The sequence below is a fragment of the Orycteropus afer genome, unplaced genomic scaffold, assembly GCF_000298275.1.
Source record: "Orycteropus afer afer isolate SDZICR_OR568_19922 unplaced genomic scaffold, OryAfe1.0 scaffold00134, whole genome shotgun sequence".
Lineage (NCBI taxonomy): Eukaryota > Metazoa > Chordata > Mammalia > Tubulidentata > Orycteropodidae > Orycteropus > Orycteropus afer.
This window is the reverse complement of record NW_006921721.1, coordinates 8,106,670-8,133,359: the sequence shown is the minus strand read 5'-3', so window position 1 is coordinate 8,133,359 and position 26,690 is coordinate 8,106,670. Positions and strand designations below refer to the sequence as shown.

Sequence of the window (26,690 nt, the reverse complement as noted above, 5' to 3'; positions counted from 1 at the left end):
CAAATTGTTAAATGACGTAGGAGAACATCAAATGAAGATGGAAGTAACACACAGTGTCACTGCACCAAAAAGAATTAGTCAACATTTAGCCATTTCAGGAGGTTGCATAAGATCAAGAACTGATGGTACTGAAGGAAGAAGTCCAAGTTGCACTGAAGGAATTGGTGAAAAACAAGGCTCCAGGTATTGACGGAATATTCTTTGAGGTATTTCAATAAATAGATGCAATGCGAAGACACTGACTCATTTATGCCAAGAACTTTGGAAGACAGCTATCTGGCCAACTGGCTGGAAGAGACCCACATTTGTGCACATTCCAAAGAAAGAAGATCCAACAGAATGTGAAATTTATCAAACAATATCATTAATACCACATGCAAGCAAAATTTTGCTGAAGGTAATTAAAAAATGATTGCAGCAGTATATTGACAGGGAACTGCCAGAAATTCAAGCCATATTCAGAAGAGGGTATGGAATGAGAGATATTATTGCTGATGTCAGATGGATCTTGGGTGAAAGCAGAGAATATCATGTTTACTTGTTTTATTGACTATGCAAAAGCATCCAACTGTGTGGATCATAACAAGTTATGGATAACACTGTGAAGAATGGGAATTCCAGAACACTGAACTGTACTCATGGGGAACCAGTACATAGACCAAGAGGCAGTTGTTCGAACAGAACATGGAAGACTGCATAGTTTAGAATCAGGAAAGGTGTGCATCAAGGTTGTATTCTTTCACTGTACTTATTCAGTTTGTATGCTGAGCAAATCATCCAAGAAACTGGACTATATCAAGAAAAATGAAGCAACAGGATTGGAGGAAGAACCATTAACAACCTAAAATATGCAGATGCAGATGACACAATGTTGCTTGCTGGAAGTGACAAAGATTTGAAGCACTTATTGATGAAGATCAAAGACTACAGCCTTAGGTGTAGATTACACCACCACATAAAGAAAACGAAAACCCTCACAAAAAGATAAACAGATAAACATGACAAACAGAGAAAAGATTGAAGGTATCAAGGATTTTATTTTATTTTTCTGTTCTGCATCAGTGATTTCAATAAAAATAAATGTGTTTCTGAGAGAAATCAACAGCAACAAAAAAAAAAAAAAAACTTGAGCTCCTTTGATCTGTCCTTTCTACAGGACAATTTCAATTTTAGCTGAGGGTGAGGATTGTGACTATCAAGAGCACCTTTCTTTCCACACAGGTCAGAGACTTGCCGTTTTTAAGAAAAGACCATCTTTTTCATGTTTCTGTGTAGGAGGGATATAGTCACTGAAATGAGAGACCAAACTGCATTTCTCACTGGGTAGTTTTACTTTAATCTTCATTTTCTTCCTGTCAGGATCATGGACAATGACAATGGCATGCCTACTGAGACTCTGTTTCATTGCAAACGCTTTGCCACAGCCAGCGTGTTCACACAAAAATGGGAACTTTTCCTCATGAAAGGAGAGAATATGGCTCTGGAGGTTGAACACAGTGGTGTAGGTTCTTCCACAGCCTTCTATTGGACATCAACACACATCCTTTTCTGGGACATGTGTTTTCATATATTGCTTAAGATAATCTTTGCGTTTGAATGTTTTCTAGCATACTTCACACCTGACTTCCTCTTTGTGGCCTTCTCTCATGTGTTTCAGAAACTCTGTCCATGCTTTTGCCACAAAGGAATAATGCTTCTGATACATACAGCCCTCATGGACCTTCTTGTGTCATTTCAACCTGCTGGGGGATGTACAGTGTTTTCTACATCCTTCATGGCTGTACTTGAGTTATGGCTTATTGACATGCTGCCAATGATGGACTTTCAGCTGCTGATGTTTCTTACAAGTCTTTTCACAACCCTCAAAATCACACACATATTGTCTTTGCTGATTTTCAGGTTTGCACTCAAAAAGTTTCTTCAAGTTTGAATTTATGTTGAATTTCTGATCACAGCCACTAGCTTCACAGACAAATGGTCTTGCTCTGGTGAGAGTCAGAGTGTGGTGACTCAGATGACAGTCCTTGATGAAGACTTTGCCACAGCCTTCATAGTCACCAACAAACCCAACCCTCCCCTATCCCTCCAATGTTTGCACAGGTTCATGGTTAGCTTCCAGGCCTTATTGTAATTGGTGCTTCAATCTGGAAAGGAGCAGATGAACCTCCTGGGAACCACACAGAGTGGTGGGGTGAGGGCTCTCACTAGTCACAGTGAATGCCTCAGCAATGGTCAGAGACAACACTGCCTCAGTCACTGAGGCCAGTGGTTCCAGGGCAGCACAGCCTCAGTGACCCAGCCAGGTGCACAGCAACATGTGGCCGAGGAGTGCATGCAGCAACCCCTCAGGTGGACTCACATGGTATGGGTCACCTCTGCAAGGATTTCATTTTACTTGTATCCACAATCAATGCCCATGGAAGCAGCAGTCAAGAAATCAATGGATGTATTGCATTGGGGAAATCTTCTGCAAAAGACTTCTTTAAATAAAAGAATAAAGATGTCACTTTGAAGATTAGCATGCTCCTGACCCAAGCCACGATATTTTCAATAGACTAATATGCATCTGAAAGCCAGATAATGAATGAAGCAGATCCCCGCAGAACTGGTGCATCTGAGTTGTGGTGTTGGCAAAGAATACAGAAAATACCATTGACTACCAGAAGATTGAACAAATCTGTCTTAAAAGAAGTACAGCCAGAATGATCCTTAGAAGTGAGAATGGCCAGACTTTCATTATGGTATCAGAAGGTGGAGAAGGTCTCATTATGGTATCAGACTTTCATTATGGTATCATTCCCTGGAGAAGAATATCATGCTGGTAAAGTAGAGGGTCAGTGGAAAAGGGGAAGACCCTCAATGAGATGGACTGACACAGTTGGTGCAACAATAGGCTCAGCATAGCTAAGGTTTTGAGTTTGGTGCAGGACCAAGCACTGTTTCATTCTGTTGTACAGAAGGTCACTGTGAGTCAGAGCCTACTCAAGGCACCTAACATCACAACAACTTTAGAAATCAAAGAGTTCCCTTAATTCATACTAACCTGTCACGTAGTTTAAATTAACCCTATTCATCCTCTGCCCCAGCTATACAGACAGGGAGTCTCTTACGGCAGAGTGGATAGAGAATGGAAACAGTGCCTCAAGTCAGTAGCTCTAACCTTTGTATGTTCTCAGTGTCCTGCTTCTCACTAGAATTTCTGCTGGTGCTTGTGAAAAGATGGTAGGCCTTCTCCTACCCAGTCATTACATCAATAACATGTCATGGAAAAATTCTTGCATCTTTCAGTGAACAGAAGATTTTCCTTTGACCCTAAATTTGTTTGACATATAGTATACCTTTCTTCTGTTGACACAATGTCTTCCATTTCACTCAGCTCCATTGTTTTACTAGCTATCATCACTACAATAGCATGGATTCTTAAAGTAGCAAGAAATTTATGAAATTTGCATAATATAACTAAGATTGAAAAAATCTATAGTTTAAATGTTTTTATATAATTGATTTTATTTCGTTCTAAAGTCTCCATTCCCAGCAATGGTCCTAACGCATAGACTTGCTTTGCTAGAAATTGTGCTGTAAGTTAACTACTTAAAATCCATTCTTTTCTTCTCTCTTAATAAAATTACTCCAAGTTTGTCTCAATGGTAATACACCCAGTCAAAAGTAATCTCACCAGATTTTCTCTCGATTTTTCTCTCTCTATCTTTTTTTGTTTGTTTGTTTACATTGGAGTCACCATAAGTTGAAATCAACTCCATGGCAACTGTTTTGGTTGTTTGTTTTTTTGTTTTTTAATTCATCCCATTTGTAGATGCGGAAACTAAGGCATACATCAGACTAAGTCTTGGTGTTTCTAGCACTGTAGAAAGGAGGAAAACACTGGATTGTTGAGCACATATTTTCAGCTCATTCAAGAGGCCCACATGCTGTTGAGTAGGGATAGTCCATGGGATTTATAGCAGCCAATATGACATGTCCTGGACATTCATCTTGTTTTGATCGGATTTCATTTTTTTCATGGCAACTATCTGAATAGTAGTTCTGCTTCCCTGGGACCCTGATGAGTAGGCAAAGTGCCTTGGGCATCAGAAAAGAATATTCGTCAACACTGCTTGATAAAACTAACATTCTGGCTTATCCATCAGTCTCCATCAGTCTCCTGTGGGTATGATTGACCTGCATAAGCCCTACAAAGCCTTCAGAGATGAACCTATTTCTTTTTTTCTTTTTAATTATTGCCTCCTCCATTACCCAATTTAATATGTATCAACCCACTAGTTAGTGCTTTTCCCTCCTTCCCCCTTTCATCCCTGATAAACTTCAAAGAATATTTTTTTTCTGTGTGAAGCTCTTTTCTTGACTTTTTACAATTGTGGTCTCATACAATATTTGTTCTTTTGTGATCAACTAATTTCACTCAGCATAATACCCTTCAAGTTATTGTGAATAGTGCTGCAATGAGCGTTGTTGTTGTTGTTATGTTCCATGGAATTGGACCCAACTCATAGCGACCCCTTCTTGGGTTTCTGAGGTGATATCACTATGGAAGTAGATTGCCCAACCTTCCTTCTGAGGAGTGGCTGGTGGGTTTGAACCACCAGCCTTTGGTTAGCAGTCAAGTGCCTTAAGCTCTAGGCTACCAGCTCTCCTGAAATGAGCATGAGTGTGCGTATATCTGGGTGTGTCATGGCTCTTATTTCTCTAGAATGTGTACCTAGTAGTGAGACAGCTGTAGCATATGATGTTTCTATTTCTAGCTTCTTATGGAAGTTTTATACCATTTTCCAGTCCTACCAGCAGTGTATGAGGGTTCCAGTATCTCCAGACCCTTGCCAGGATTTGATGTTTTCTTTCTTTTTTTAAATTTTTCTATTAATTTTGGGGTGAGATGATATCTCATTGTTGCTTTGATTTGCATTTCTCTAGTGGCTAATGATCACGAGCATTACTTCATGTGTTTCTTGCCTGCCTGAATGTCTTCTTGAGTGAAATGTCTTTTCATGTCTTCTGCCGATTTATTTATTGGATTATCTCTCTTTTTGTTGTTAAAGTGTTGAAGTTTTCTACAAATATTAGAGCTCAGCCCCTTGTCCAGTACATTGTCAATTTTTTTTTTTTTTTTTTTTCCTGTTTGTGGGTACTCTTTAATCTTCTGGTAAAATCTTTTGATGAGCCTAAGTGTCTAATTTTTAGGAGGTCCTAGTTATCTATTTTATCTTCTAGTATTTGTGTATTTTTAGCTATGTTCAAAAGTGTGTTTATATCATGTAGTAGGACCCCTAAGTTTGTCCCTGTTTTTTTCTTTGATGGTCTTTATAGTTTTAGGTTTTATGTTTGGTTTTTGATCCAACTTGAGTTCATTTTTGTATACAGTGCAAGATATGGGTCCTATTTCGTTTTTTCTGCAAATAGATATCCATTTTTGCCATCATCATGTATTAAAGAGACCATCTCTTCTCCATTTAATGAGTTTCAGCCCTTTGTCAAAGATTAGCTTTCCATATGTGGATGGATTTACTTCTGTGTTCTCAATTCTGTTCCATTGGTTTATGTGTCTGTCATTATACCAGTACCAGGCTGTTTTAACTACCATAGCTATGTAGTAAGTTTTGAGATTGGGGAGTGTGAAAACTCCTACTTTGTTCTTCTTCTTCAGTAGTGCTGCTCCCCCCACCCAAGATTCTCCTGTAGCTAGGTATGGGCACATTACTAATTTCTAACAAGAAAGCTGTAGGTTCAAGTATTGTTGGGACTTCCAGAAAAGTCCTTTAAAATGAAATGACTCAACTTGGAGTATACCTTTTTACTCTCACTTACTCCAGCATGTTGCTTAGAATGTAGAGTGATGGGTAGTGATTTAGTAGACATCTTGGACCAGGAGATGACCTTAAGGATGGAAGCCATGCTCTGCAATTGGCAGATAAAAAAGCTTAAAGAAGTGTCATTCTGTCATTGTTCCTTATCAACAAATTCTATATCCCTAGAAAGGCATTGGAAATATATATATCTTGGATTTTCAGATTTTGGTGACAGGTTATTGGTTAAGATAGCAGAATATGTGAGAAAGACAAGAAGAATAAGATTCAAAGGTGGAGGATCAGGGGATTTACCTTTTATCATCTGGAATGCTCACTATCTTCAGCATTAAAAGAAGAAGCATCATAGCTCAGACACTTCTGTTGAGAATTGACCCTGGAAAAATCACTGTGAGGCCTAGCAAGAGAGATAAGAAGTCTTTCATCTCTTCACTGTTTTTGTAATATTCACTGTTTCTGCACCTAAGCAATCCAAAATTCTAACAAAGGCCTCTTCACAGAAGGGGAGGGGAGAGGAAAGAGGGATGAAAAAGTAAAGAGAGCTGTAAGCCATTTTCCTACTTTTAACTTTTCTCCCAATAAATGAATCTTTATTTCACTAACTTTAAAAAAAAAAATCTACTACTGTTGAGTTGACTGACTCATAACAATTGTATAGGACAGAATAGAATTGCCCTATAAGGTTTCCAAGGCTGTAATCTTTATGGATGGAGACTGCCACATTTATCTCCCACAGAGTGGCTGGTGGGTTTGAACCACTGAACTTTCTTTCAATTAGCAGCCAAGCACTTCACTACTGTGCTACCAGGGCTCCTTCTTCATTAGCATAGGTGTCAAAAGTACTTAATACAACTGGCTACACACAGATTAAGAAGGAAACTAGGAATCAAAAACACTGCTGAGAGCTTTGTTACATTGCCCATTTGTCCTTATATATAGTCAGACTATTTGTTGCAACTAGATAATCTTCATATGAATTAATTAGTCTAGTTTAAGCTGTTGTAACAAAATTAAAACTTGAAATCTCAATGGCTTAATAAAACAAAAATTTGTTTCTTGCTTAAGTTACATGTTCTAACCTGAGTCAAGTGGCTCTTCTTCATCTTAAGGCTGTGTCATCTTTAACATGTAGCCTTTCAGATCACCGTGAAAGAGGAGGAAAAAAAAATCACATGATAGGGGTATAATGGCCTGGACTTGAAAGTGTTGTACATATTCAATCACGACCAGAACACAGTCACATGACCCTTTAAAATTACAAGAGAGGTGGGATATGTAGCCTGAGTCCTAAAGGAGAGAAAAAGAGATACTGAGATTGATGAGTAATACATGAATCCATCACCAGGTTTTAGCCTGGGAGTTTCTCAAGAGCAGACCCTGGTAGACTGGATGCACAGTACACATTCAATAATTTTGAAATGTTACACTTCCTCCCTAGAGCTCTCATATCATGTGCTTGTTGTATTACTTGATTCTCACATATTATTTTGAACCTTTTTTTGCATATATAACTTGTTTCTTCAACAACAATACATATTAGCTTTCAGGTATGACATCAATTGCCAAGCAACATCATGTGTGTGTGGGTGTGGGTATGAGTGTATTTTGGGGGTAGAAGTTGGGTTATGAGACTAATACAAAAAACATTACCTGACATCAAATTGTGATGAGGATAAGATTTACTTAGTAGGAATAATCACAAAATATAAATAAGATGTAGATACAGACATTTATGAATAGATACAGATATACTTTAATCTAGTTTCAAGATGGGCATCTTAATCAGTGCTGTAAATTATCAATTTCCATCTCTTTATATTCACTCAGAGTTTTAGTATAGCTCTTCATGCATTTGTGATAGAAATGCTAAGAAAGAATGAAATAGAGAAAGGTCCCTTGACCTTTTGAGCTATAATGGATCCATAATGCTTTACTCTCACAGTCTTCTTGTTAACAACACACAACAGGTCATAGGCAGATAGAAGACAGTCCCCTCTGTGCCGTGCCCTCAGGAGTTCATCCCTGCTTCACAAGGTCTACTGGACAAATGATTGCTATGACATAGTAAGACACAAAGTGAATCTTTTAAAGATTGATTAAATGCAAATCCCTTTTTTAAATTCAAGTCTCTTAAAAGCACATACCTATTCATAACTCTGGTAGCTCTAGTGGCATAGTGCCTAAGGCACTTGATTGCTAACTAGGTTGGCAGTTCAAACCCACAAGCCACCTCTCAGAAGGAAGATTGGGCAATCTACTTCCGTAGAGATACTGCCTCAGAAAGCCAAGGAGGGGTCGCTAAGAGTTGGAATCAACTTGAAAGCAGTGAGTTTTGTTTGTTTTTTTTGATTCTTAACTCTGCCACTTGTCTGTCAGTTTGTCATACTGTGGTGGCTTGCATGTTACTGTGAAGCTGGAGGATATGCCACTGGTATTTCAGATACCAGCAAGGTCAGTCATAGTGAACAAGGTTCAGTGGAGCTTCTAGATTAAGACAGACTGGGGAGAAGAAAGGGGCCATACATTTCTCGAAGAATTAGCCAGTGAAAATCTTGGGAATAGCACTGAAATATTAATGGAAAGCTTAATGAATAGTCCTGAAACATTTCCTGATATAGTGCCAGAAGATGAGCCCCTCAGGTTGGAAGGCATTCAATATCAACTGAAGTAGAGTTGACTTTAATAACGTGGATGGAGTAAAGCTGTTGGAACCTCCATTTGCTGTATATATATATATATATATATATATATATATATATATATATATATATATATATATATATATATATATATATATATAACAGAGGTATTACAAAGATGCCTCTGTAATACACATAAACCAAAGACAGTGTACATTATGTATTAAAGTGTTCTGAAAAAAGTTCAATTCACCATAAAAATGCTAATTCTGAAAGTAATCAATGCAGTGTTATTTCCTGTGACCTGGAATCTAACAGAAAATATTTCAAAAGAATGGTATACATATAAGCATAATCTATCTCACAAATAATTATAAAATCATGTGTTTCATTTTCAGTGATGTGAATCACAGGATAAACTAAGGTCCTTCTGTAAATTATATAGCATGTTAATGTCATTTGAAATGGTGAAAGCGAGTGATGTGAAGAGCAGAAGCCTCTGACACAATCTTTTGAACTTCATGAGATATATTGTAATATGTAAGCAGTGTAGGAAAGACAGCAGTCCTGGCAGCGCAGTGGGTAAGCTCTTGACTATCATCAAGGATTGAACTGTGTTCCCAAAAATATGTGTCAATTTGGCTGGGCTACGATTCTCAATGGTTTGGGACTTATGTAGTGATATAATCATTCCATCAGTTGTAAGGGGATTAGAATGGGAAGCAACACCCTTACTGAGGTCACAGCCCTTATCTGATGTAAGGGGAGTTTCCCTGTATCACATTTTATAAGGGATAAAAGGAAGAATCTGACTACTACCAAGAAAGAACTGAGAGCAGAGCATGTCCCTTTGATTCAGGGTCCCTGTGCTGATAACCTTCTAGACCCTTCCTGAGTATGTACAAGGCACATGGAAATCTCCAAGGGACACCAGGCCTACAGGTGTTGAAAGGAGATAAGGACCTTCCTCCTAAACTGGGAGCCAACAGAGAAAGAAAGCCTTCTTCTAGAGCTGGCACCCTGAATTCTCACTTGCAGCCTTCTAAACTGAGAGAATAAATTTCTGTTTATTAAAGCCATCCACTTGTGGTATTTCTGTTATAGTTGTTGTTGTTGTTGTTGTTATGTGCCATCAAGTCATGTCCAACTCATAGCGACCTTATGTACAACAGAATGAAACACTGCCCAAGCCTGTGCCAACCTCACTCTCCCTACTATACCTGAGCCCATCGCTGCAGGCACTGTGTCACTCCATTTCACTGAGGGCCTTCCCCTCTTGCATTGACCCTCCACTTTACCAAACATGACATTCTTCTCCAGAGAATGGTCCCTTCTGACAACATGACCAAAGTAGTTGAGACAAAGCATGGCCATTCTCACTTCCAAGGAGCATTCTGGCTGTGCTTCTTCCAGGACAGATGTGTTAGTCCTTTTAATTGTCCACAGTATTTTCAGCATTCTTTGCCAACACCACAATTCAAAAGCATCAACTTTTCTTCCATCTTCCTTATTCATTGTCCAGCTCTCACATGCATATGAGACAATTGAAATACCATGGCTTGGGTTAGGCGCATCCTAGTCTTTAAGGAGATATCTTTCCTCTTCAATGCTTGAAAGAGGTCTTTTATAACAGATTTGCCCAATGCAATACCTCTTTCGATGTCTTGACTGCTGCTTCCTTGGCATTGATTGTAGAACCAAATAATGTGAAGTCTTTGACAACTTCTATCTTTTCTCCATCTATCATGATGTGCTTATTGGTCCAGTTGTGAGGATTTTTGTTTTCTTTATGTTGAGGTGTAATCCAAACTGTAGACTGTAGTCTTTAATTTTCATCAGTAAGTGCACTAAGTCATCCTCAGCTTCAGCAAGCAAAGTTGTGTCGTCTGCATATCACAGGTTGTTAATAAGCCTTCCTCCAATCTTGATGCCACCTTCTTCTTCATATAGTGCAGTTTCTCAGATTATTTGCTCAGCATACAAATTGAATAAGTATGGTGAAAGGATACAACCCTGATGCACTCCCTTCCTGATTTTAAACCATGCAGTATCCCCTTGATGTTTGAACAGCAGCCTCCTAGTCTACGTACAAGTTCCTCATGAGTACAATTAAGTGTCTGTTATAGTAGCACTGGATAACTAAGACAGTTGCTAATTACGATCATCAGTTCGAATTCACTGGCTGCTCCATGGGAGAAAAATGAGGCAATCTGTTTCCATAAAGCCTCAGAAAATATATGGAACACTTTTACTCTGTCCTGTAGGGTCACTATGAATTGGAATCATTTGCTGGCAGCAGGTTTTTTGGTTTTTTTTTTTTTTTTTTGTAACAAAGACACGAGCTATCTACCAAATATTCCTGCTTCCCTCCTTTAGTCCAGAATTGGAGCTGAGAAGTGACCTCTCTTGTATCTAAGTGGGTCTATGTTGACTCTATTCTGGATATGGGAATGCAGCCTGGTCCATGAAAACCTTCTTGTAAATCTCCATGCTCTCATTCTTTCCCTACCCTTTGGCTGGAAGTGAAGGATATGATGTCCCAGAGGATGGTGAGACCATGTGTAGAAAGAACCTGGGTCCCTAAAGCCTGTATGGAAGGCCATTTGCCAAGCACTCACCCTAGACTGATCTTTAAGCAAAAAGTAAACCCTTAATGTACTGAGGCAATGAAATGTAGGGATTACCTATTATCCTAGTTAACTCTGACCTAATTGATATGGCAGGCTCTGGCATACTAGCCACAGACCCTTTCTTCCCTCCTCTGGGGCCTATGATTTCCTTTCACTCACAGTTTTTAACAAGATCCTTTTTTTTTTCTTGTTTTTTTTACAACTCCTCCCCCATTTCTTTGTTCTTCACATTTTCTCTTCACTATTTTCTCTATAATATCTCTTTTGAATCACCTGTCTGTTATCAGAGTTTGAGTTGTACTTCCTTTTTATACAGGCTACTGATGCCAAGAGCTGAGGTCTGGAGTGGAAGAAGTGGGAGCAGCACGGGTAAGAGTGGAAGATACTGGACATGAGCCCTAGAGGGTGTTCTCCCTTTATGCTCTTCACTTCCATGTTGCTTCTTCCTTTCCACCCCAGGACTATCTGATGCTTTTTCCAGGGCTCTGCTGAGGTTATGAGGTAGATGACGATGTAAGAGTGGCTTCTGGGTTCTTTCTGGAAAGGACTGACCCAGAGATGGCTGCATAAAAGGTGCTGAGAACACATGGGAAAACAAGTCCTATGACACTCATAAAAAAGTGGTCATTGACAAGTACCTGAAAAGGTATAACTTGCAATTCTCTCTCTTTTTTAATTTTCTTTATGTGCTCTGAAGCTATGCCTATGAAAAATTGCCATTTCCATTCTCCCAGGGAGAACCAATCACTGTACAAACAGTAGCTGGCTCCTTTATGTAATGTCCCTGGAATTTAGGTCATGGCAATATTCTAGTCCCATTTCATTAATAGGAAACTTGGTTGAGAAATATCATAACATGTTATGGCCTTCTTGTATATCTGAGTATGTACAATTTCAGGGTTCAGAGTGGGGTAAGTCATTTCAATGTATGTATATGACATATGTGTGCTTTTGAGTGTGCATACTTGAGTCTGTGTGTATTGAGTATGTCCCTGTTCACTTACTCACTTCAATACCTAAACTGGCATCTAAATACTGCATCTTCATCATGGATCTCCAGAAGGAATTGAGGAGATCTAAGAAATTCTAGGAGCACCCTAATCTGGCTGAACTTAACTCCATAATAGAGGTAGCTGTCACCAATCTCATCGCCTTAGACTTGAAGAGTCAGAAGTCCTTGTTCTTGTCACTGGTATCCCACAACTAGAGCATCACTGTGTTTGTATTGTCTTCATGTGAATCCTTGCTGCAACACTTACCAACTGTGTAATTTGGGGCATGTATCAACCCCTCATTTATTGGCATAGTTAGGTTTCAAAGTTCAGATCGTTATATGAAAGTCTGTATTTTGTGAAGATGGAGGGTGACCACATCAGAACACAAAATGGAGGATGACTATACCATTACATAACTGCCAAATTATGTTGTTGTTGTTATATGCCATCAAGTCGGACCCGACTCATAGCAACCCCTCCTTGGGTTTCCGAGGCAGTATCACTACAGAAGTAGATTGCCTCATCTTCCTTCCGAGGAGTGGCTGGTGGGTTTGAACTGCCAGCCTTCTGGTTAGCAGTCAAGTGCCTTAGGCACTATGCTACCAGAGCTCCCTTTATATCATTACATAATTCCCAAACCACTGAGCTTTGTGGGCCAGCCATTAAGCCAGACACATAATCTTAACCATCAGAGCCAGTCTTACTCATGCCTTGCACTTCAGCATTCATTACTGCCAGATGTACATTGTCATTGTGCAAAATAGTCAGATAGTAGATTTTTTACTATTGCCATAAATGCAAAATGTCAGATGATGAAATAGTCAATTAGTGAAGAGTAGGTGTAGTATTTACCCTCTCTGTGCTTCAGTTTCTTCTCTGGAAATATTGGAATTGTAATGATATCTACTTCGTAGGGTTATAGGAAAAGAACATGAAAGGAAGACAAAAGAACAATGGATGCATTCAAACTGTTGTGTTGGTGAAGAATATTAAATATATCATGGACTTCCAAAAAAATGAACAAATTAGGTTAAAAAGAAATACAACCAGAATGTTCCTTAGGAGCAAAATAAGATGGCAAAACTTCAACTCATTTAGTTTGAACAGGTCACTAGGAAAGACTAATCACTAGAAAAGGACATCGTGGTTGGTAAAGTGGAGGGTCAAGGAAAATGAAGGAAACCATCATTGAGATTCATTGGCATAATAGTCACAACAATGGACTCACACATATCAATTATCGTGACAATGGCACAGGACCAGATGATGTTTTGTTCTGTTATACATAAATTGTTGTGAGTTGAAGATGACTCAACAGCAACTAACAACAATATGAAATTAAATATAAAATCTTTAACATAGTACCTGTAATAGTAATCGTCAATTTATTTGTATTAGCTAATACTAGTAATAATTATAAAAAGAAGATTGCATTGTTACCTGAGAGGGTTACTTAGATCACCACAAAAGACCCCACAAGTCGCTTCCATTTTGAACAATCTATGATCCTCCTATGCCACACTTCCTGTGCCATAAAATAGGAGTGATGTTCACTCACCACATCACAGGGTTCTCCATGTCAAATCAATGATGTGTATCACTGGGAATCTCCTACTAGGCGTCTCAGCCTACAACTTGGTTCCTAGAATCCTTACAGAAAACCATAATCTATGATGGCTTCTGAGTGCAATATACTCAGAAAATGAAAGGAAGGTCTATGGGTCTGAATGTTCTAAGAAAACTCTAATTTTAATACTTTGACTTATTGTTCCTGCAAATACTCTGCTATGTATTTGAACACATGTCCCAATTCTTTATTGGGAAAATACAGTTTTGAGAGCTCTGCGTTATATTATCTTTTTTTGGACATTCTTAGAAGTCAACAGTAGTCCAAGAGAGAAGAAACAGGGTTAAATGTTGAGGGGTGAAAAGAAGGTTGGGTAGACAATTATGTTCATTTTACAGAACGAGGAATAGTAAGAACTGCCTCAGTGTTTTTCAGCTCTTGATACAGGTCTCCTTTCTTTTCCTTGAACATGTTCATGTCTGTCAGAATTTAAATACTTTGTCTCTGTTAAAAAGGAATTGTATTTGACTCATTCTCAGAGGTCTAATCCATCATGAAGTAACCACACCTCTTAAACAACTATTTCTTCTCAAAGATTTGGTCCAACATCAGTAAACCCTGTCTTCCAGCCCAAAATTATTCCAATCACTGATCAATGAATGAATTCACGCTTCCTTTATGGGAGACCTGGATTTCATTCCCAGTCAGTGCATCTCATGAGCAACTACCACCCATCTGTCAGTAGAGGACTGTGTTTTGATATGAAGCTAACAGGTTTCAGTGGTGCTTCCAGGCCAAGACAGACTTGGAAGAAAGGCCTGGTGGTCGATTTATGAAAATTAACCAAAGAAAATCCTATGGATCACAATCCATCTTGTTGTGCATGGTGTCACCATGAGTCAGATTGCCATGAGTCAATGGCAGCCAACAACAACAACAAATAGATGGCATTAACAACTTTCCTGAGATACACAGGCCAACACACACATACACACCTTCATGAGAGAGAACACACACAATTCAACTCTGGTGTTATAAGTATGGTGAAGTTAAAAAACAACAAAATAGGTGCCAGAGAGAGAGAGATAAGTCAGGGGGCAAGGTGTCCTCCCTCCCTTCCTCCCAGCTCCACTTAAGGAGTCCAGAGCATTTAAGGTCTACACATTTCCATGTGCAGTTGGAAATATTATCTGATAAAAGGCAGACTTTGAACAGGAAATGAGAGGGCAGTCCATTTGGGCTGTAGCCTATGTAGAATAATAATGACACTGTCTTTGCTAGTGTCAACTGTAAATTTGTTAAATAGCCCAGAGGAACAGTAACAGGGCACTGTCTTCAGATGTCTCCTGCTACTGAGCATAGGGAACAGTAACAAAAATACTCTGCCGACCCATCCAAGTCAGATAATTACACTGGCTGCAAAACATCCAGGCACGGAGCACAGGAAATCTTTTAGGGGGTCCTTTATCATGCCCTGCTTTTTCCAGAATGAGGCTAATTTGCTCCTATTTCAGCTGGCCTCGACAAAGAGATCGGGCGAGGGAGTGAAAAGAGTATGAATCGTCAGCATTATTGAAAAGATTCATGATTAGTCACACTCACTTTCAGGCAAGTTCCTTGCCAGACACCACACCACTCATTAGCAGACCTGGGAACTGGCGTGCCTCCCACAGCTGAGCAACAGCTCAGGGACTGGCAGTCCCTGAGGACCCACAAAGCCCTGTGTTCTTCCACACCCTGAAATGAGGAAGGCCAGTTTGGGCAGGCTTGGGTGCAATTGGTTCCCTAGATGCTAAGAGAATCTGCTTGTTTTATACTCTGTTGCTTAACATATAATTCAGGAGCTCAGCTGGTGTGGAAATCAAGGTAACATCTCCTCAGATTACACTGAAACAGTTACCTGACAGGAACCACCATTTTCTCTCCACTTCCTTTGGAGAGCCAGCCTTGCTGCCCACACCACCAGCTACAGCTGTGAGCCGCTGCTCTTCCTGGCACTGAAACATTTCTTCCTGGTCTGAGTAATACCAGCAATTATAAATTTATAACACTTGCCTCTGAGGGGCTGAGGAATTTAAGGACTAATCCAAGTCATCTATAGGAGACAGGTTGGATTGTAGGAACCATTGATTTCAGTTCCCGTAGCAATGGGGACAGTGAGGCTGAAAGACAAAAGGACTTGCATAAGGTGTAAAACAAGAAGGGGAGCTAGGACCCTCATTTTCTGTTTATTTTAACATCATTTGTTTAACCCATCATCAAGTATCAAAAAAAAAAAAAAAAAGTTGCTGTGGAATTGATTCTGCCTCATGGTGACTCCATGTGTGTCGCACTAGAACTGTGCTCCAGAGGACTTTTGACTGCTGATATCTCAGAAGTAGCTCACCAGGCTGTTTTTTGAAGGTTGGGCATCTCCAACCTTTCTGCCAATGACCAGGCACCACGGACTCCTGAGGGTTTCTAGAGTTTCTAATGGAAGCATGTTGGGGAGCTCACAGATGTGCAGGAAAAACACTTATCTTGATGAACACTCAGCACCATACCAAGAGGTGCCTGCTTTTCTGTGTTAATAGTTTGTCTTCAGACAAGTCAGCACCCTTCTTTCTTGTAGGCGACACACGGGCCTGAGGGAAGATAAAAGGACATGGTTAGCACATGATACACACTGGGTAGTCAGAAGGAGGAAAGGGGGGGGATTTATGCCCCTTCTTCCCTATGGAAGTCCTCCCATCTCTCCCATTTGCTTTGCTCTGAGTGAAAAAGAGGCAGAGCCTAGGGCAGGGGATAAAGTTAAAGGAATATCTCACTTGGCCCCAAAAGGAATTTGCTTATGAGTAGCCCAGAATCCTGACAGCCACCTCTACCCCAAGGCTGATCAGCCAATATAATCATTCATGATCATGGTGTTCCACTTAAGCCTGACTATTTCGTGTACTGCAAATATATTGCCATCTACCTCTGAAAAGTGTCTTGGGTGTATACATTTGTGAATACCAAAGAAAATAGCCCTTCTTTCCTATTGCTGCATTATTTATCTTCAGAAGGGAAAGATAATAATAGGTGACAATTTCTGCACACTTTCTGAGGCACCACTTTAAACACTTTAAATGGGCTGACCCCATTAGTCCTCACTACAACCCTATGAGAAATTATTTCCCTCACTTACACTTCAGGGAATCAACACAGAGCGAATCGGGATCCTATGCTAAATGTAGACCTAGGAAGTGGCAGAGCTGAGATTTGAACCCAGAGCCCCATGTTTTTAAGCACAATCATAGTTAAGAAGTGATGATATTATTCTGTGTTGGCATTGGTTCTTATTTATCCTATGTACTCCTGAGTGTTTGAGAGTCTCTCTCTTTCTCTTCAGCTATTTGAGGACAATGCATGAAAAGGAAAAGAAGATTCAGGGAAGTAAAGTCATGGAGAAGTTTAACATAATGGTCAAGAACAGGGGCTTTGTTAGCAGCAGGTTTGACTCCTACTCTGTTACTTACTGGCTATGTGACTGTGGGCAAGATTCTCTAATTTTCATTTTTCTCCTCTATAAAATGGGGGTAAAGAGGGCACCTAGCTTGTAGGGTTTCAACCACAATAACAACGTTGAATAATGGCTGACGAAAAGTAAATGCTCAATAAATGGTGGTTTTAATTATTATTAGACATGGTGAAGTAAATACCAGTTAGGAAAAGATAAAGTTTGAAGGAAAAAAAAAAAGAGAGAGAGAGAGAGAGTTCAGGTCTACATTGTCTTTTTAGTTGTGAAATGTGTCACAGAAACTTAGGAACCATAGCTAAGAAATTTCCCTTAAAACAGTAATTTAGGAACATAGCTTCTTTTCCTCTGCTTGCTGCTGTCACATCTGCTTCACCTCCTTCTCCCCAGGATTCAGTAAATAATTCATAATCACCATGTAACAGCTAAACCTGGCTTCTCTACACCATGCCTTCGAGCCTGGGTAACAGATATGCCTACATCATCCATTGCACTTCCTCCAGGGTTTCTGATGGAAAGCTTAGAGACACGAACCCTTGTCTGAATGTGTTGGAGAGCCCAGCTCTGCCCTGTTCCCTCCAATCATCCTCATTTTCACTGTTCCTGCTCATCACAGCTTGGCAATGTGTTGGCAGGTCTCTGGCTGAGAGCTTCTATTCCTCACAGAGGTCCTGTCACTAAAATAACCGTATTTTCTCTTGCGGTGAGGAGTAATTGAATTAAATTGGGCAGCATTTGATCCTGACCATACAAATTGCCTGATCCAATTGAAGTGTCTGGGAGGCGATGAGCAAGCATGAGCAGAGTGGCCAGACAGATGCCCTCATCCCACAAGCTGACTGCCATGCTCCTATTGCAGCTCATACCCCAGGGGCCCTGGTCCTCCATGTGGGACCATCGGAATGGGGATAGGATCCACAGCCTGGCGAGGGATGAGGAGAGTCTGACCGCATGTGGGGAACACAGCAGAGCTGGCAGGGAGCAAACTCTGACTGATGCCAGAGCAGAACAAATGGACATACAGATGTTTAAACAGGAATTGCTGCAAGGCCAGGAGCTCTGTGAAGTCTGTAAATAAAACTTAAAAATGTGTGTGTGTGGGGGGAGGGTGGACCAGGTTGGGGACTGAAGTTTAATTCCCAGGTGGGAATGAAAGGTTTTGCTCTGGTGACATCTCAAACTATTCATGATTTAGAAATCACACGTTTCTGGCAAGCGAACAGCCCCAGTGGTCTTTATCAAGAGTAAATGTTATGGGGAGTTGCTTATCTAAAAGTAAATAAGACACACAGATGACTGCCTTGCATGTCTAACCTCTATTTTCTATTTTTCCCACGTTGTTAGCTGCCTAGGGCAGGCCCCTGACTCACGGCAACCCCGTGCGCAATGGAACAAAATGCTGCTCTGTCCTTCCCTGTCCCTACGGACCATTGTACTCCACAGGTTTTCACTGGTTGACTTTTGGAAGCAGATCATCAAGACTTTTTCCTGGTTCATCTTAGTCTGGAAGCTCCACTGAAACGTGTTCAGCATCATAGCAACATACAGGCCTCCACTGACTAACAGGTGGTGGCTACACATTAGATGCATTACCTGAGAATTGAACCCCAGTTTCTGACATGGAAGGAGAGAATTCTACCACTAAACCACACCACCTCTATTCTTTCAGCATACATAATTAAATATAGAAATCAACATCTAAATTTATTGTTGTTATGTTGTTATGTGCCGTCAAGTCGGCCCCGACTCATAGCGACCCCTCCTTGGGTTTCTGAGGCAGTATCACTACGGAAGTAGGATTGCCCAAACTTCCTTCCAAGGAGTGGCTGGTGGGTTTGAACTGCCAGCCTTCATTGGACGGCACATAACAACAACAATCTAAATTTATAGCAGATGCATAAAAGGATATCAGGAGGGGAAATATCAGGAGAGGAACATGGGGGGAAATCATAGAGGATTAATCTTTTAAAAGCCTTCCTTCTCTGGCATCCTTTCCCTTGTCTTCATCATCTACCCCCTCACTATAACATTCCTGCTCATCTTGCAGACGTGAAACTAAATGTCCTTTGCAATACTCAACCCACTCTCCCAACCTCCATCTCTTAATCCCTTAGGGTAAACCTGTAAACAGAAAGATGCTAACATGTTGAGGGCACGTGGAAATCTGACTCCATGTGTCAAACACTGACGTGGTTATCCTCTACCCACAGAGAGGCATGGACTTTGTCACTTACTTCCGCATGGAGGTCTCCCTCGCAATTGGCCCCTGCTGAGTCATCAGGTTGCCAAGCTGGGAGGAGTACTTTATTTTGACTAGTCACCCCAGGCCTGCCAGAAAGAGAAATGTGTTGAGACTCTGAGAACTATAAGTATCAGTCAGACACAAGAACACAGTAGAGTAAAATTATTGTCCTCATTAGAAGCCAGAGTAGAGGGTTTCTGGTTATGTCTGTTCTAATATTACTGCTTCAGGAGCTGGTGGGTGGAGTTCCACTTTCATTTCTATTCAGAAGGTTCACTTTATGTGTGAGGATAAGGTTCTGAGGGCTGAAAGAGAAGGAAGGACTAACTACCCAATAATTTTTAAATTGTGGGTTATGACACATTAATGACTTCCAAGATGAGGAAAGTTTCCACCAGGATGTCTGATTCAGCCCTGTAAGAGAGTCCAGTGCCTTCAGTATATGCCAATGAGGCTCCTCAATCCACTAATCTTTGAGAATCAAACCAACTTCTTCCAAATGAGAGACCCCTCAAAGCTAAATGATGAATCACCATTACAGTATTGATACAGCAAAGGGAATAGGTCTCATTGGTCTGTATGCAACCAGCTTAAGAGTTCAAAATCAAAGTCTCCTAGACAGGTGAGAACTGAAGAACTTACCGAAGAGGTTATTATTAGCTGCCTTTGAGTCAATTCCAACTCATGGTGACCCCATGCACAACAGAACAAAGTTTTGCCTGGTCCTGCACCATCCTTACAATTGCTAGTATGTTAGAGTCCATCATTGTTGCTACTGTGCCAATCCTTCAGACCCATTGGCTTGCTACTTTGACAAAATAGGGTGTCCTCCTCTGGCAACTGATCCCTCCTGATGATGTATCCAAACCAAGCAAGTTAGGCATGTTCATGTGATCCGCAGGATGTTCACTGGATAGTTTTTGAAAGTGTATCATCAAGCCTTTCTTCCTAGTCTATTTTCATCTGGAAGCTCTGCTGACATTGGTTCAGCATGATAGCAATGCCCAGGGCTCCACTGACAGAAGGATAATAGCCACTCATAAGGTGCAATGGCTGGGAATTGAACCTAGGTTTCCCTCATGGAGGGTGAGACTTCTACTACTGCCTGTCAATGTCCCCTTTATAATACTGGTATATATTTTATACTTGAAGTTTCGAATTTTTGAAAAATTTGTAATTTTGTAAAAATTTTGTAATTAATTGTGCTAACATTGCTTATTTGGTTGTTAAACTAAATGAAAAGCCGTTAAAAGACCAAGTGTTAAATCAAGTAGGTATGTAAGTGGTCAAGGAATCCTCACAACATCTACCTGGCATATCATAACCACGTCCCTAGTTGACTGATAAATTCAGTGCCATCTTGGCTCTTTCTCAGCCTCCTTCACCAGCTTCCTTTCCTGCACGTTCCTTACTATTGTTGATGGGGCATAGTTTCACTTCTGCAAGATGAGCAGGAATGTTATAGTGAGGGGGTAGATGATGAAGACAAGGGAAAGGATGCTCCTTCTCCTGCAATCTGTACACACTCCTACAGGCCTTTATTGACAGTTGTGAATGGTTTCAGTTATCACACACACACTCTGGAAATACTCAAATTTACATCTTTACCACAACACACTCTCCTAAACTTCAGTTCATTCACTCAATGGTGATGGAGGGCTGGCCATGTGGCAGGCCAGGCACTGGAGGTAGGGGAATGACAATGACATAGTGTCTGCTGCCAAGGCTATACAGGCTTCCATAACCAGCTACCTAACTTGTTTACCTCCAACTTATAATACTTACTGCTGTTGTTAGTCACTGCCAAGTCCACTCTGACTCTTGGCAGCACAATGTGCGAGTATAGAACAAGACACTGCCTGGTCCTATACCATCTTCATGATCATTGGTATGCCCAAGTCCATATTGTGGCCCCTGTGTATTTTGAGTGACTTCCAACCCATGGGACTCATCTTCCTGTATTGTATGAGGCAACTAAGTGCTTAGTTTGACTTTGGCAATGTGGCATTTCTTTCTCAATGAGTGCATAAAACACACACGAAAAATATTTGGTGTTACATGGAGAAAATTTACACCAAAAGCAAAGGAAAAAATTGAGAATTGGAGATTATTTATGATCTATAGGGTTTTCATTGATTGATATTTGGAAGTAGATTCCTAGGCTTTTCTTCCTAGTCTGTTTTATTTTGGAAGCTCTGCTGACACCCGTTCATCATGGGTAATCCTGCTGGTATTGGAATACTGATGGCATAGCTTCCAGCAACACATAAGCCACCATAGTAGGAAAAACTAACAGATGGGTGGTAGACAATAATAATAACGAATGACAATAATTCCTTTTTGAAAATCTGCTATTATATGTTGAGAACGGACTTCATGGCAGCTGCTCAATGCAAGAGCATTTGTAATGTTTTCTGCCCCCACCTGCACCCCCAAACTCAGAGAGGGGCCAAGCCCCCTGACAGGCCGGGCAAGGCTCAAGTGAATCCCCTCAGTATGCATGTTCATCCCAGCTCAGAACCCAGGCAATTACAAGTGGACATGAAGTAAGCCACATCTCAGTTATGACATGAAATAGGTCATTTTAGTATTGATCCAATGATTTTAGTGCTCTTCATTTCACTTGTGTATTTATGACAAGAAATGTAAGATGTTGGCAAATAATAATTTGAATTTGAAATGAAAATGTCTTACTACTTTTCTTTTAAGCTTCCAGATCAATTAAGAGTATCCAGAGATGGCAAATCAAGCTGTTTACAACAAAACAAAAACTGCCTTCACAACTAGTTATTTGAGTGAATCAACATTTTCTCAATATTATACAGCTAGTACAAAGAAATATATCATAGAAGTTGAGTTTGTTACCTATAACCCCTAGTTTTGAATTGTTATATTAAGATTTCTTCATTGTTCTCACTGACCCATTTGTCAGTTTGTCATAAGATAAGCATAAACAAGCTTTTGAAGTGACATTCTTTGAGTAAAACACAAAGTTCAGAATATGTCTTCTCCTAACTCTACCTTTGGTAGCACTGCATCTTCTTTGCATACTTCACTCTTCTACTTACTTTGTCCATCTTCCAGATAGATGACAGTGGCTTCTGGATAAGTGGGGGTCATGGTAGTCTCGTCTTAACTGACTCACCGCTTGGTGGCAGTACACCACACTCTCTCCTTACTGCTGTTCTTTTATGTAACTGTGTGAAAAAGAAGCTTTTCTTTGGGGCCAATCTCCAATTCTCAATCCTCTTCTTTGCTTTTGATGTAAATTTTCTCCATGTAACACCAAATATTTTTCTTGTGTGTTTTTATGCACTCATTTAGAAAGAAATGCCACATTGCCAAAGTCAGACTAAGCACATTTCATTAGACCATTTTTAATGGGAAATTTGATTACATAAAATTATCCACAACTAAAAATGTTGAGAGATTTTTTCAGTGTGGTATGGCTTTTTAAAAGATAGAGACAAAACATTCCTCTAAAAAACAATTTATGATGCCAGTAATTTTCTACCTCTGTCTCACTATTATTAAGTATAGCAGTTTTGAAAGGAACTCTTAGCTCTGGCCTCTCTGCTCAACCTGCATGCCACATAATCGCCTATCTCTAACTTTAGCCCATTTCCATGGAAGTAATTATGTCACATGCTCAGAAGGTCAATTTGCTACAGAATCTAAGAGGAAGCAATTGGGTTCAAAACGAAAAACAATCCCTATGTACCTGAAAGAAAGAATCCTAGTGAATTAGGGATGATGCAGAGAGCACTGTTTTCTGTGGAAGAATGCTTTGGATAAAGGGTTTGAAATAAAACATCACCAAAATAAGACAATAATATATAAGGTAAATGAAATCATTTTCTTGATGTCTTCTTCCTTCTCCCATATTTTTCTATCACACCATATGGGTAAAAAGAAATAAAGTAATCCCTGTTGAGTTGACTGTGACCCATGGTGACTTCACATGTGCAGAATAGAACTAATTGCTCTATAAGATGTTCAAGACTGTGGTCTTTCAGAAACATATCACCAGGACTGTCATTTGAGGCACCTCTGGGTGGGTTCTAACCACCAGTCTCTCAGTTAGTACTACTTGACTGCTTAACCAATGGTGTCACTCAGGAACTCCCTACCACATGGATAAACAAGGAAACCAAACTCATTGACATCGAGTCAATGAGGAGTTTGTCACCTACAACCCCTAGCTTTCAATTGTTATATTAATTAAGATCTCTTCATTGTTCTCACTGACCCATGGGTAAAAAGGTCCGTAGACATACTGTCTCAGAAACCCGAGGAGGGCTTGCTATGAGTCATAGTGACCCAGCAGGACCAAGTAGAACTGCTCCATGTTTTCCAAAGCTGTCATCGTTACAAAAGCAGACTATCACATCTTTCTCTTGTGGAGCAGCTTGTGGGTTCAAACTGCCAAGCTTTCAGTTAGCAGTCAACCACTTAGCAAGCCTACCCTGATGGGCTCTTATTGGACTTCATGGCAGCTGCTCAATGCAAGAGCATTTGCATTGTTTTCTGCCCTCACCTGCACCCCCAAACTCAGAACGGGGCCAAGCTCCCTGACAGGGCAGGCAAGGCTCAAGTGAATCCGCTCAGTATGCATGCTCATCCCAGCTCAGAACCCAGGCAATTACAAGTGGACATGAAATAAGCTCATCCCAGTAATGACATGAAATAGGTCATTTTAGTATTGATCCAATGATTATAGTGCTCTTCATTTCACTTGTGTATTTATGACAAGAAATGTAAGATGTTGGCAGATAATAATTTGAATTTGAAATGAAAATGTCTTACTACTTCTCTTTTAAGCTTCCAGATCAATTAAGAGTATCTAGAGATGACAAATCAAGCTGTTTAAAACAAAACAAAAACTGCCTTCACAACTAGTTATTTGAGTGAATCAACATTTTCTCAATATTATATAGCTAGTAAAAGGAAGGGAGCTCTGGTAGAATAGTGCCTAAGGCACTTGACTGCTAACCAGAAGGTTGGTGGTTCAAACCCACCAGCCACTCCTCAGATGGAGGATGGGGCAATCTACTTCCGTAGTGCTACTGCCTCGGAAACCCAAGGAGGGTTCGCTATGAGTCAGGTCCGACTTGAAGGCACATAACAACAACAGTAAAAGGAAATATATCACAGAAGTTGAGTTTGTCACCTATAACCCCTAGTTTTCAATTGTTGTATTAATTAAGATCTCTTCATTGTTCTCACTGACCCATGGGTAAGAAGGTCCGTAGGCATACTGCCTCGGAAACCTGAGGAGGGCTTGCTATGAGTTGAATCAACTCAACGTCAGTGAGTTTGTTTTTTGTTGTTGTTGTTGTTACAGCTGCTATGGTGTTTCCTATACCATTTTATATTTTTCTTTCATAAAAATTCTGGAATATAATCACTGACTCCATGGCTTTAGATGTTTACACGTGATCCAGAGAGTTCATCTCATCTCTCATTTCTCTGTCTTCAGAAAGCTCAAGTAGAAGCTTTCCCAAACAAATCAAAATCTACACTGAAAATATCATGAAAAAAAAATTACCCCTCAGTGGAGAAGACCAAATACTTTGTACAGGAAGGAGCATGGGATCCAGAGTCAAGCAAATTAGTGTATCTTAGGCCCATGGTTTGCCAACTGTGTGAACTTAAAACCAGTCACATGACTTCCCTGTGTTCTGGTTGCCTCATCTTTCAAAACTGAGATAATAACCTACGTCACCGAGGTGTTCCAATGATCAATGAAACAGTGAATGAGGAAGTGCTTTGTAAACTGGAGCGGGCCATTCTAATGCCATTTCTTATTACTGTTGCTCAAACTCCATTAATTTTTCCCTTCATGGGCAAAAGAATATAATAACTAGTTAAAAACCTTTGCTACTGAGTCAACACCAACTCACAGAAATCCATGTGTGTCCGAGTAGAACTGTGCACCATAGGATTTTCAATGGCTGGTCTGAAGTAGATGGCCAGGACTTTCTTCTTAGGCATCTCTAGGTAGATTTGAATCTCTAACCTTTCAGTTCACAGCTGAGCATATTGACCATTTCTATTGCCCAGAGATCTTAAATATAATATAATCTTTTACTACAAATCTGCAAGAGGACTCATTCCCACAGAGCAGGGATACACAGGGTCACTGCCTGGGAAGAAGGAATGATCTGAGGAGGAAGGGATTTGAGGAGCAACTCCTGCCTTCCTGGAGAGGTTCACCTGGGCACGTACTCTCCTACAGCTTTGACCTAAAGCTAGAACTGGGGTAAGTGATGGGAGACCTGGATTCTGTTTCTGACTCTTCCACTATGTTGCTGTATGGCTCTGGGTTATTTATTCATTTATTTGGTTACTCATTCAAAGTAAATAGTGATTAGGGACACAGGATCTTGAGCCAAGTAACCTAGATTCAAATCCTGGTTCCACCAATGACTTGAGAGGTCAGTTTAGGATAAATATGAATATTTATCAGTTGCTGTCAAATTGATCCCAAACCATGGGGACCCTGTGTGGGTCAAAGTAGGACTGTGCTCCATAGTGCTTTCAGTGGCTGAGTTTGGGAAGTGGATCACTAGAACTTTCTTTCAAATGCCACTGCATAGATTTGACCCTCCAAGTTTTGTTTAGTAGCTGAACATGTTAACCATTTGTACCACCCAGATAGTCCCATGCAAATACTAAACCGAAAAAGATAAGCCTGTGGCCATCAAGTCGATTCCAACTCATACAATACTAGCCAGTATCATTCAGCACCCACAGTAGGCCAGCACTGTCCCAAATGATTTCCATGCATTAACTTAGGCAATCTTCGCAATAAACCTATGAGGCTGGCACAGTTTTTCTTCCCTCATTACAGATGATGAAGCTGAGGTTAAAGTGTTTAAGTAACCGCCCAAGCTCGCTCACCTAGCAAGTGGTCATGCTATTTCTCTCTAAAGACATCGATCAGTATATGTGAAGCAGTTAGAGCAGGGTCTGCCACATGGCAAGCCCTCAGTGTTAGCTGCTGATGATTACTTACTGAGGACCCATCATGGCCCAGCCACTTTGCTAGAGGCAAACAAGATACATGAATCCTCCACCCCATGTAGGTTTCAAATAATAATATCTGCTCTATTTATTACCCATCATTGTTCTGGGGATCAAGTCAGAAAAAGCAATGTATAAAGATATAGATGTACTTTTGAAAATGAAAAGCAACTACATTTGGAATGCAGAGTGACCATTACTTTACTTTGGCTGAATCTGACAAATGTCCTAAATGAAAAACTCAATGCAAGAGGTACATTGTAATAATCTTCATAT

At 40.2% G+C, this 26,690-nt stretch overlaps 1 pseudogene; it reads right to left on the bottom strand.

Annotated features, from left to right (window-relative positions):
- Positions 1-1,169: 1,169 nt before the first annotated feature.
- LOC103200705 lies at positions 1,170-22,508 on the bottom strand (annotated as a pseudogene).
- Between the last annotated feature and the right edge of the window lie 4,182 nt (positions 22,509-26,690).